Here is a 12,260-nt window from a genome sequence, read left to right as displayed (position 1 = left end):
CCTGAACAAAACATCACACAGAAGTCGACTTACTGCTGAACACCTCCACTCAATTCTGAGGATTTCTTCAGCTCAGAGCCTTACCCCGAACATTGATGAACTTGTGGAAAAGATGGGACACCACCAAGTATCACCTCAACCTCAAACAAGTGAACATTACTGTGCAATCACATATTTAGAGTTTTTACTCAGTTCAAGTTTAAAAGTTAAAATTTAATATTTGTTTTCACTGCATGTTACTTCTCCTTAAACAAAGTGTTGTTTTTGATTAATAGATTTTTGCACTTTATTTTTTTGTATTTCAATCCAATTATATTTTAAAAATATTTCAGTTGAGTGGATGATAGAAAATTGCTATTATTGTTTTTTCTTTGAAGTAAATTTAGCCCACTTTTGCTAAAATAGAAAATATAGTCTACTGATGGTGCCTTGAATACCGGTTTCTTTCATTTAATGTTCATGTTATGGGGATATTTATATAAAGGAAATTTGTCTTTTGTGTCTGTTGAAAATTAAAGATTACTGACAGAGCCATAAGAAAATATTGCTTTATTTATCTGATCATATTGTAATATATTTGTTAGGTTTTCAGTAGGTTCAATTAGGTTCACTAGACTATATGCGTCATTTAAAAATTTTTCAATGAACATTCGAACAGTCCGGCCCTCGTCTTGTAGCTGATTTTTTTATTTGGCCCTCCGTCCATTTGACTTTGACACCCCTGATCTAGAATGTCATTGTATGCTGTAGTGTTAAGATTTCCCTTCACTGGAACTAATGGGGCTAGGCTAAACAGCCCCAAACCATTTTGTCCTCCACCAAACTTTACAGTTGGCACTATGCATTGGGGGCAGGTAGCGTTCTCCTGGCATCCGGCAAAACATGATTCATCCGTCGGACTGCCAGATGGTGAAGTATGATTCATCACTCCAGAAAACGCGTTTCCACTGCTCCAGAGTCCAATGGCGGCGAGCTTTACACCACTCCATCCGACGCTTGGCATTGCGCATGGTGATCGTAGGCTTGTGTGCGGCTGCTCGGCCATGGAAACCCATTTCGTGAAGCTCCCAACGAACAGTTCTTGTGCTGACGTTGCTTCCAGAGGCAGTTTGGAACTCTGTAGTTAGCGCTATGCCCTTCAGCACTCGGCGGTCCCGTTCTGTGAGCTTGTGTGGCCTACCACTTCGCGGCTGAGCCATTGTTGCTCCTAGACATTTCCACTTCACAATAACAGTACTTAGGTAGCCGAACTGGTGCCATTTTTAACAATTTCATGTGTCTGAAGGTACAAACTTTGCCTTTCCGGCGGGCACAGAGAGAAAATCAAGTGCACTATAGGCCTACCGCTGGCCAATCGGATGGCTTAGATTACCGCGTCTGCAGTAACGTAGCAGGCATAAAAGAAAGCTACAGCAAAATTGATACTGTGAAATTTCAAAAGGTTTAAAACCATGACGAGAGAGACTGTCAACAAATGCAATGAATAACTGCTGTTTATATGATATGAGTTCATGTTTAAGTTCTTACTCAGCACTTTGTATTACAATTTTAAAATGCACGGTCTTCCTATTTCAAAGCACTGCAGCATTAATGATTTGAGTGTATCGATAGGCTTACGTTGTTATTAGCAGCTTGGTCTTTTTTAATATCAAGGAATATTTAACTTTCTTGTTCGTAGGAGTGACAACATGAATTTGTTCATGAGGCAGTAGTAATGCGGATCAACTTGAGTTTTGCCTTCAGCTGGAAGACAGTGCACCTTTTTGGTCAGTGGAGGAAAGAGAAAGCGAAGGGATGTTGAGAGGCGGACCCTAAGTCTGTATGCTCACTCAGCTGTGCCTAAAGTAATACAACAGCAGATCTATTAACGGTGTAATCATATAGCCTACCTCAAATTTTGAAATATACACTGCTCAAAAAAATAAAGGGAACACTTAAAACAACACAATGTAACTCCAAGTCAATCACACTTCTGTGAAATCAAACTGTCCACTTAGGAAGCAACACTGATTGACATATTTCACATGCTGTTGTGCAAATGGAATAGACAAACAGGTGGAAATTATAGGAAATTAGCAAGACAACCCCAATAAAGGAGTGGTTCTGCAGGTGGTGACCACTTCTCAGATTTTGGTCACTTTTGAATGCTGGCGGTGCTTTCACTCTAGTGGTAGCATGAGACGGAGTCTACAACCCACACAAGTGGCCCAGGTAGTGCAGCTCATCCAGGATGGCACATCAATGCGAGATGTGGCAAGAAGGTTTGCTGTGTCTGTCAGCGTAGTGTCCAGAGCATGGAGGCGCTACCAGGAGACAGGCCAGTACATCAGGAGACGTGGAGGAGGCCGTAGGAGGGCAACAACCCAGCAGCAGGACAGCTACCTCCGCCTTTGTGCAAGGAGGAGCAGGAGGAGCACTGCCAGAGCCCTGCAAAATGACCTCCAGCAGGCCACAAATGTGCATGTGTCTGCTCACAAATGGTCAGAAACAGACTCCGTGAGGGTGGTATGAGGGCCCGACGTCCACAGGTGGGGGTTGTGCTTACAGCCCAACACCGTGCAGGACATTTGGCATTTGCCAGAGAACACCAAGATTGGCAAATTCGCCACTGGCACCCTGTGCTCTTCACAGATGAAAGCAGGTTCACACTGAGCACATGTGACAGAATCTGGAGACGCCATGGAGAACGTTCTGCTGCCTGCAACATCCTCCAGCATGACCGATTTGGTGGTGGGTCAGTCATGGTGTGGGTTGGCATTTCTTTGGGGGGCCGCACAGCCCTCCATGTGCTCGCCAGAGGTAGCCTGACTGCCATTAGGTACCGAGATAAGATCCTCAGACCCCTTGTGAGACCATATGCTGGTGCGGTTGGCCCTGGGTTCCTCCTAATGCAAGACAATGCTAGAGCTCATGTGGCTGGAGTGTGTCAGCAGTTCCTGCAAGAGGAAGGCATTGATGCTATGGACTGGCCCACCAGTTCCCCAGACCTGAATCCAATTGAGCACATCTGGGACATCATGTCTCACTCCATCCACCAACGCCACGTTGCACCACAGACTGTCCAGAGTTGACGGATGCTTTAGTCCAGGTCTGGGAGGAGATCCCTCAGGAGACCATCTGCCACCCCATCAGGAGCATGCCCAGGCATTGTAGGGAGGTCATACAGGCACGTGGAGGCCACACACACTACTGAGCCTAATTTTGACTTGTTTTAAGGACATTACATCAAAGTTGGATCAGCCTGTAGTGTGGTTTTCCACTTTAATTTTGAGTGTGACTCCAAATCCAGACCTCCATGGGTTGATAAATTTGATTTCCATTGATACTTTTTGTGTGATTTTGTTGTCAGCACATTCAACTATGTAAAGAAAAAAGTAATTAATAAGAATATTTCATTCATTCAGATCTAGGATGTGTTATTTTAGTGTTCCCTTTATTTTTTTGAGCAGTGTATATTTTTAGAAATGACCCCAACAACCATGCATTGACAGGGCAATTCAAGCAAAGCCTATAGCTTACTGCACAAACCTCATTGCTACAGTGCTGTTTTTAATTGGTTAATGTTGCATAGGCTTATGTTTTTAAATCATGTAAAAAAAAAAAATCTGTCCAGTACATCGCAGCTTGCATTTTGACTCGGAAAGTGATCTCGACTCAAAGGTTGGTCACCACTGTTCTAGAGTTTTCCCTGTTAACACAATCAACGTTTCCCTTTACTGTGGCAATTGTGACTGAATCAATGCAATATAAGCCATTTTCAATGCAACATACCGAAACAAAACCAACTATGCAAGATATTTTGTTGTAGCAGAATGCATCGTAGTGGGATTATTTTGGATTGACACACACGACTCAGCCCGTACTCTACACAGACCGGTGCAGCATAAACAATCAGAGCTGCAGTAGGCCTATATGCAAATAAACCATTGCCATATAGGGATCTATGCCATTTACTTTGAACTGGACTATGTTTACAGCATGAGCGGTCGTGAGTAGATGTGCTTGTTTTGAGATCAAAGCGAGAGCTACATGCACAGAATTTTCACAACGTTCAAGTTTGCGCTCAGCAGACCTGAAATATGCTCAGTGCCCAAAGAAATGTAGGGAACATTGGTGTCCATGTACTTGTGTATATACAGTGCATTCAGAAAGTATCAGACCCCTAGACTCTTTCCACATTTTGTTACATTACAGCCTTTAAAAAAACTGTAATACCTTTTTTTTTTCAATCTACACACAATACCCCATAATGACAAAGCAAAAACAGGTTTTTAGAATTTTCTGCAAGTTAATTAAACATAAAAAAACTGATCAGATTTACATATGTTTTCAGACTCGGTACTTTATTGAAGCAGAGATTATAGCTTTGAGTCTTCTTGGGTATGACACTACACACCTGTATTTGGGTAGTTTCTCCCATTCTTCTCTGCAGATCCTCTCAAGCACTCTCAGGTTGGATGTGGAGCTTCGTTGCACAGCTATTTTCAGGTCTCTCCAGAGATGTTCGATAGGATTTAAGTCCGGGCTCTGGCTGGGCCCCTCAAGGAGATTGAGACTTGTCCCGAAGCCACTACTGCATTGTGTTGGCTGTGTGCTTTGGGTTGTTGTCCTTTAGGAAGGTGAACCTTTGCCCCAGTCTGAGGTCCTGAGCGCTCTGGAGCAGGTTTTCATCAAGGATCGCTCTGTACTTTGCTCCGTTCATCTTTCCCTCCATCCTGCCTAGTCTCCCAGTCCCTGCCGCTGAAAAACATCCCCACAGCATGATGCTGCCACCACCGTGCTTCACCGTAGGGATGGTGCCAGGTTTCTTCCAGAAGAGACGCTTGGCATTCAGGCCAAAGAGTCCAATCTTGGTTTCATCAGACCAGAGAATCTTGTTTCTCATGGTCTGAGTGTCCTTTAGGTGCCTTTTGGCAAACTCCAAGTGGGCTGTCATGTGCCTTTTTACCGTCTGGCCACTCTACCATTGTTATAACTTTAATGGGTTACAGAGTTAGTCAATGTTTACAGTTAATTCATTGCGCTGTATCTAAAGATAAGAGAACGCACCTGTTGTGTACAAGTGACAAGTCATTATCCAGGTAAAAGTGGTAAAATGTAACATGAACAAGTATTATTACTCAAAAAGAATTATTCATCTCGACTGACGTCCCAAGTCATTACTAATTTTTGGTGCCGAAACCCGGGAGTATGAGCTGCGACGGCGATCGGAGGGATGAAGTGGCTGAAATGGCTGAGGAGGAACGTCGGTATGGAGCAGAAAGAATGAGACAAAAGCGGGGTACCATCCTGAGGTGCCACAACACGGATTTTGAATCAGATTGACGTGGAAATAACCCAGTAAAATCCGGATACCGATTACTTCAGTACATGGTTGGAATTGCTGTCAGCTGAGGAGGACCGCTTCTTTGAACTTGGTCGTGGAATTGAACAGTTAACTCCGTTGGACGTATTGGATGCGGAGATTGCATGCACGGAGAATTACAAAGAGTGCGTTATCATGATTGAGAGTCGTGCAGAATGAGTAATAGATTAAAACATTTTTTTAAACGACCTCGATCCACTACCAGGACGGGTGAGTGACACTAACTCAAAACAGAACACAGAGACCATCACTAAGGCTACCGAAGTTGATTGAGAAATTCTATGGAGATGTCAGTATGTGGCAGGAGTTTTGGAGCCAGTATGAGACTGCTTTTCACAACAATGATTCACTGTGCAGTAGAGAAGTTTATACCTACCTGAAAACTTCTCACTGGACCAGCTGCAAAGGCAGTAGCAGGACTGATGTTAACAGACAGTAACTATGATGATACAATTGCTCTTCTCGAGCAGATTTGGAAGGAAGGATCTTGTGATTAGTGCTCACATGTCAAAGCTGCTGAATCTCACTCCCGTAAAGAAATCCTCTTACAGATGCATACGATGAATGTGAAATTCAGATTAGGAGCTTGGAATCACTGGGTGTAGTGTCAGAAACCTATGGAAGGCTACTGTGCCCAATCTTACTACAGATGATTGCAGAGGAGATAGCGCTTGACTATAGTCGTCGGAGGGGAGTAGATGATGAATGGAAAGTGTCTGAGATGGTCAGTTTCCTACAGGAGGAGGTTCAGAGCAGGGAGATGTCATTTGTAGTGCTAAGATCATGCAACCAACAGAAAGAGAGCAAACCATGGAACAGGTCATGCTCCTCCGATGAAATTAAAACAAAGACCCAACATGCCATCTGCTGCGGCACTGCACCCGGCCAGCCAGAAGGAACAGAACTGTATTCTGTGATGGTGCAGACCACAAATCAGAAAACTGCCCAGATCACAATATTGCTGCACGTAAAGAGAAACTAAAGAACATGGGAAGATGCTTTGTAAGTTTAGGAAAGAAACACATAGCAAAATTCTTTAAAGTCAGTGTCATGTGCAACATATGGAAGCAGACATCACATTGCTGTGTGTACTGGTAAGAGGTGTGAGGTGCAACCCCCTCCTGTTTCTGCAGATGCTGTTGTTTCCTCAGTTATTCCCCATTCTGTGAAGACAACCAGGCGGCCAGAACACTGTGTTGCTATAAACGATAAAAGCCATGGGTAGAAGGCCCATCGGGCAGGAAGATAGCTCGTTGCTTACTAGATGGAGGCAGTCAGAGAAGCTTCATACATGAAAACCTTGTGAAGGGCCTGAAACTACCAGTAATCAGACAAGAGGCACTCACTCTTCACACGTTTGGCTCCACTGCTCCAGCAACGTCCCAACGCAACACAGTGAAAGTCATTTTGGAGAATGTCTGGGACAAATAGCAGAGAATTGAAATGGAGGCAATTGAAACCCCACAAGTGTGCACTTGGACACTGGTCGGTGCAGGGACCAGTGTCCATGTCAAGTGTCGCCAAGGCTTGACATGGAAAACACAGAACCCAGAGGAAAGGAGGCTCTACAGATGTTCGAGAGAACAACCACCTTCAAAGATAAACGATACCATGTGGAGTTGCCATGTAAATGAGAAATGCCAGAACTCCAAGACAACTACAGTTGAAGTCGGAAGTTTACATCCACTTAAGTTGGAGTCATTAAAACTCATTTTTCAACCACTCCACAAATGTCTTGTTAACAAACTATAGTTTTGGCAAGTCGGTTAGGACTACTATCTACTTTGTGCCTGACACAAGTAATGTTTCCAACAATTGTTTAGACAGACTATTTCGCTTATTCACTGTATCACAATTCCAGTGGGTCAACACTAAGTTGACTGTGCCTTTAAACAGCTTGGAAAATTCCAGAATGTCATGGCTTTAGAAGCTTCTGATAGGCTAATTGACATCATTTGAGTCAATTGGAGGTGTACCTGTGAATGTATTACAAGGCCTACCTTCAAACTCAGCGCCTCTTTGCTTGACATCATGGGAAAATCCAAATAAATCAGCCAAGACCTCAGAAAATAATTGTAGACCTCCACAGGTCTGGTACATCCTTGGGAGCAATTTCCAAATGCCTGAAGGTACCACGTTCATCTGTACAAATAATAGTACCCATGTATAAACACCATGGGACCACGCAGCCGTCATACCACTCAGGAAGGAGACGCGTTCTGTCTCCTAGAGATGAACGTACTTTGGTGCGAAAAGTGCAAATCAATCCCAGAATAACAGCAAAGGACCCTGTGAAGATGCTGGAGGAAACTGGTACAAAGTATCTATGTCCGCCGTAAAACGACTCTAATATCGACATAACCTGAAAGGCTGCTCAGCAAGGAAGAAGCCACTGCTCCAAAACCGCCATAAAAAGCCAGACTACTGTTTGCAACTGCACATGGGGACAAAGATTGTACTTTTTGGAGAAAAGTCCTCTGGTCTGATGAAAAAAATAATAGAACTGTTTGGCGAGAATGACCATCGTTATGTTTGGAGGAAAAAATAGGGAGGCTTGCAAGCTGGATAACACCATCAACTGTGAAGCATGGAGGTGGCAGCATCATATTGTTGTGGTGCTTTTCTGCAGGAGGGACTGGTGCACTTCACAAAATAGATGGCATCAGAGGGAGGAAAATTACGTGGATATGTTGAAGCAACATCTCAAGACATCAGTCAGGAAGTTAAAGCTTGGTCGCAAATGGGTCTTCCGAATGGACAATGACCCCAAGCATACTTCCAAAGATGTGGCAAAATGGCTTAAAGACTGCTAAATCAAGGTATTGGAGTGGCCATCACAAAGCCCTGACCTCAACCCTATAGAAAATGTATTGGCAGAATTGAAAAAGCTTGTGTGAGGAAGGAGGCCTTACACACCTGACTCAGTTACACTAGCTCTGTCAGGAGGAATGGGCCAAATTATTAAATGTCAGGAATTGTGAAAAACTGAGTTTAAATTTATTTGTCTAAGGCAGGGGTGTCAAAGTCAAATGGACGGAGGGCCAAATAAAAAAATCAGACAAGACAACTGTTGAATGTTCATAGAATTTTAAATGCTCGCATATAGTCTAACTCCGAATTGAACCTACTGAAAACGGTTTGATAAATCTGAAGATAAGACTTTCAACAGACAAAGACAAATTTCCTTTAATAAATATCCCCATAACATGAACATAAATGATGTATTTTCTATTTTAGCAGATACAATGAACTTCAAAGAAAAAACAATAATAGCAATTTGAGGATTGAAATACAAAAAAATAAAGTGCAAAAATCTATTAATCAAAAACAACACTTTGTTTAAGGATATGGCAAACTTGTGGAATATGTGATGCCCACTTGTTTGAAGGACAATGCATCAAACTCCGTAATGTGAAATATTCATCTTTGTTCCTCACCATGCATGTGCTGCCAAACATACTTTGGGCCTGGATGCGCAGCTGGGGCATTGTGCCAAGGTGACAACAAAACTGAGAGGGGTGTTTGATGCCTTGTCCTCTTTCATGGTCTGGCAGAAGTGGCTCATTTTCTTTCCGGCTGTCCATCCTGCATTCAGATGACTCGTAATGTCACACAGAAAAGCCATTTCACACAGAAACATTTCTCTGACAGGACAAATCCCGACCCTGCACCGTTTCATTCAACCTGTCGGGTGTTGTGTCTTTCCCTTTGCTGTCATTCAAACATCTTTGAAGGCTCTGAATGTGCCGATTCTGCTCAGCATTCTGATGAAGTTCAGAGCTCCATCTCATTTACTCTTGACACCTCTTCAACAAATCATGCCCCGTAGTTGTACCATGCATAGGACGTAAAGCCAAAAACTCCTCTGAGATTGCATTCACGGCAGACATCAATAAAATCTTTTCCCTTTTTCAAGGCTTTCCTGCAAAAGAAACTTCGTCACAACTTTAATCATGCAGTTTTTGATGAAATCCCCCTCCCGTAAATGGCAGAGAGAGAGAGACGTTTTAATTCCCTCTGCCTTTTGTAGCCTTTGTTCCATGTCCAGATTCCTCTTGCTCACAGGCCCACCAAGGGGAGAAAATGAAGAAGAGCTGCGCGTGTTTAGGATAACCAGAATGGTATTTGGAGCTTCTCCAAGTCCATTCTTGCTCACAGCTAGACAGAACAACCAGAAGTTGTCGAGGCATTGGGGGAGTCACTCTATGTAGATGACTTAATTTACGATTTCACGCGATGTTGAAGAGGCTTACTTTGTGACAACTGCAAAGTGAATGCTGTTGACTCTAGGCATGGACCTCTACCAACTCTCCTGAACTGAAAACAAAATGGGAGGAGAGTACGACAACTGACTTCCCGTTGGCACTAGAAACACAAGGAGTTTAGGTTTAGTGTGGCGACCATGAACAGATTACTTTGTTTGACCCCAGGCCGCTACTGAGCATTCTAAAGCACAAGGAAAACACAGAGAAGTGTTCTGCAGTCGTCTGCATGCTTCTTCAACCCTCTTGGCTTCCTGACCCCCTTCACCATCAGGATCAAGCGCATGTTCCAGGAAATGTGGGAGAGGGGACTCAGCTGGGATGAAGATTTACCACCTGATCTGACACAAAAATGGCAACAGTGGTATTCAGAACTACACCAGCTTGCCATACCAAGGTGGTACAGAGCAGACATGCAGCCACAGAACTGCCACAGTCTGAAACTACACTTGTTCTGTGGGCTTACAGTACAGTAGCTTACCTGCAAGGTTTATCACAAGATTGGGAAACAACGACAAGTCTAGTCGCATCCATGTCCAGGGTAGCCCCACTCAAGAAAATGACGCTGCCATGCCTGGAGCTCATGGTAGCTGTGATTGGAGCAAACAACCTGATGACCACACTGAAAATGGAACAAAAACAGATCAAAATGTGGACAGACGTGATGATCGTGCTGCATTGGATTTGCAGCTCAGAAATGGAAACAGTTTGTCGCAAATGGAGTGACAGAGCTCCAGTCCTTGACCGATCCAGAGTCATCGTGACATATTGAAGGGGACACTAATCCAGCCGACCTCCCTACAAGAGGACAAACTGTTCAAAACTTGACACAGAGCGAGCTATGGTGGAATGGACCCAGAATTCTGACATCACCTAATCAGTCAGAGGAGACTGATGACGACAAGGTTCCAGAAGAGGTGAATACAGAACTCAAGTCCAGTCGCCTGGTCACTGTACAGCTCACAGCAAACAGCATAGACATCACTGAAACTGTGTTGGAACTTGAAAGGTACAGCAAACTGAAAAGTGTTCAGCGTGACCACCAGGATAAAGAGATTCATAGCCAATGCTCGTACAAATATTAAAGTTGCAAGGTGAACTAACTGCTGACGAACTGTTCGAGTCTGGATCAAGGTAACAGAACAATAGAGTTTCAGTCAGGAGAAATTACTGAAGGCAGGAAAAAGCCTAAAAAATGCCTAAATCAGAGAACTGAAACCGTCCCTGGACGAACACGAACTACTCCGTGTAGGAGGAAGACTGCAACAGTCCAACTTCACATTCAGAGAGCAGCACCCATGAGTTCTGCCCAACAAGCACAGATACTCAAATGTTTATACATTAATATCTTGAGAGGATGATGCATTCTGGAGTAAGAGACACTCTAGTACAAATCAGCGAGCGATACTGGATCTTGAGTGCTAGGCAGCTAGTCAAGAGCACAGTGGCAAGATGTATAGTTTGCAAAAGATTCAAGGCAAGGGCTGAACAGCAGGTCACTGCACTGCACCTTTGCCAAAAGACAGAATAACTGAACACCCACCATTCAAAGTTACAGGTGTGGATTTTGCAGGGCCACTCTACATGAAAGAAAATGGTTCTGTGAAGAAGTCAAACATTGCGCTGTTCACTTGTGCTGTAACCAGAGTATTTAATTTGGAACTGGTCTCTCATTTGTCAACTGAGCTATTCCTGTTAGCTCTGAAAAGATTAATCTCAAGGAGAAGATTATGTAAGGTAATCTATTCGGACAATGCAAAAGCGTTCAAGAGAGCTGATCAGGACTTGAAAAAGTTGTGGAAGGCAATCAAAGTGCCCCAACTTAGATAGGGGCATCGCCTGGAGGTTCATCGCCAAGCGAGCAGCATGGTGGGGCGGATCCTCGGAAAGACTTGTCAGGTCAGTGAAGACATGCCGAGAAACATTCTTGGGAGAGCTTTGCTCAACTTTTGAAGATGTGTGCACAGTCCTGACAGAGGTTTAAGCTATCCTAAATTCTAGCCCTCTGACCTTTGTCCACAATGAAGTGGATGAACCAGAACCCCCGACACCAGCACACTTCCTGGTGGGTAAAAGACAAACCTCTTTGCCGCCCAAGCCATTTCCAGCTGACACTCAGCACCCAGGAGGAAATTACATGCAGATGGAAGTACAGGCAGAGACTTGTGACCAGCAAGCGAAGATACTACTTCCTGGATCTGAAGTTGGCACACCCCTGTGACACCACAGCCCACCCCACTGAAAGTGGGTGATGTTGCACTTGTCGGAGAAGATAACACACCCAGACAAACCTGGAACCAAGGGAAGATTGAGGAACTGTTTCCAGGCTGAAATGGGCTATTCAGGTCATGTTCAGTTCGTACTGCCTCGGGGACTTTGTTGAGAAGACCTATTCAGTTTATATACTGCTTAGAGATGTAGATGAACACAGCTGTTCATCTGAGGGCAGGATGTTGTAACTTTAATGGGTTACAGAGTTAATGTTTACAGTTAGTTATGGAGCTGTGTCTAAAGATATTTTCTTTTACAGTTATTTACATATGTAAGAGTAATTGTATTAGTTCTCAATCTCCATCACATGAATTATATGTACATTGGCCAGAGAAATTGTGAACCCTTTGGAATTACCTGGA

The 12,260-nt window shown here is 43.7% G+C and overlaps 1 protein-coding gene across 12 annotated transcripts in view; it reads left to right on the top strand.

Moving 5' to 3' along the window:
* LOC115108467 (bromodomain adjacent to zinc finger domain protein 2B-like) overlaps positions 1 to 12,260 on the top strand; it is a 102,706-nt gene that overhangs the window by 70,936 nt on the left and 19,510 nt on the right. The window lies entirely within an intron of this gene.

Source organism: Oncorhynchus nerka, linkage group LG3 (assembly GCF_034236695.1).
Source record: "Oncorhynchus nerka isolate Pitt River linkage group LG3, Oner_Uvic_2.0, whole genome shotgun sequence".
In the NCBI taxonomy this organism is placed as follows: domain Eukaryota; kingdom Metazoa; phylum Chordata; class Actinopteri; order Salmoniformes; family Salmonidae; genus Oncorhynchus; species Oncorhynchus nerka.
The sequence above is the reverse complement of the archived record's forward strand: the minus strand, read 5'-3'. Positions and strand labels throughout refer to the sequence as shown.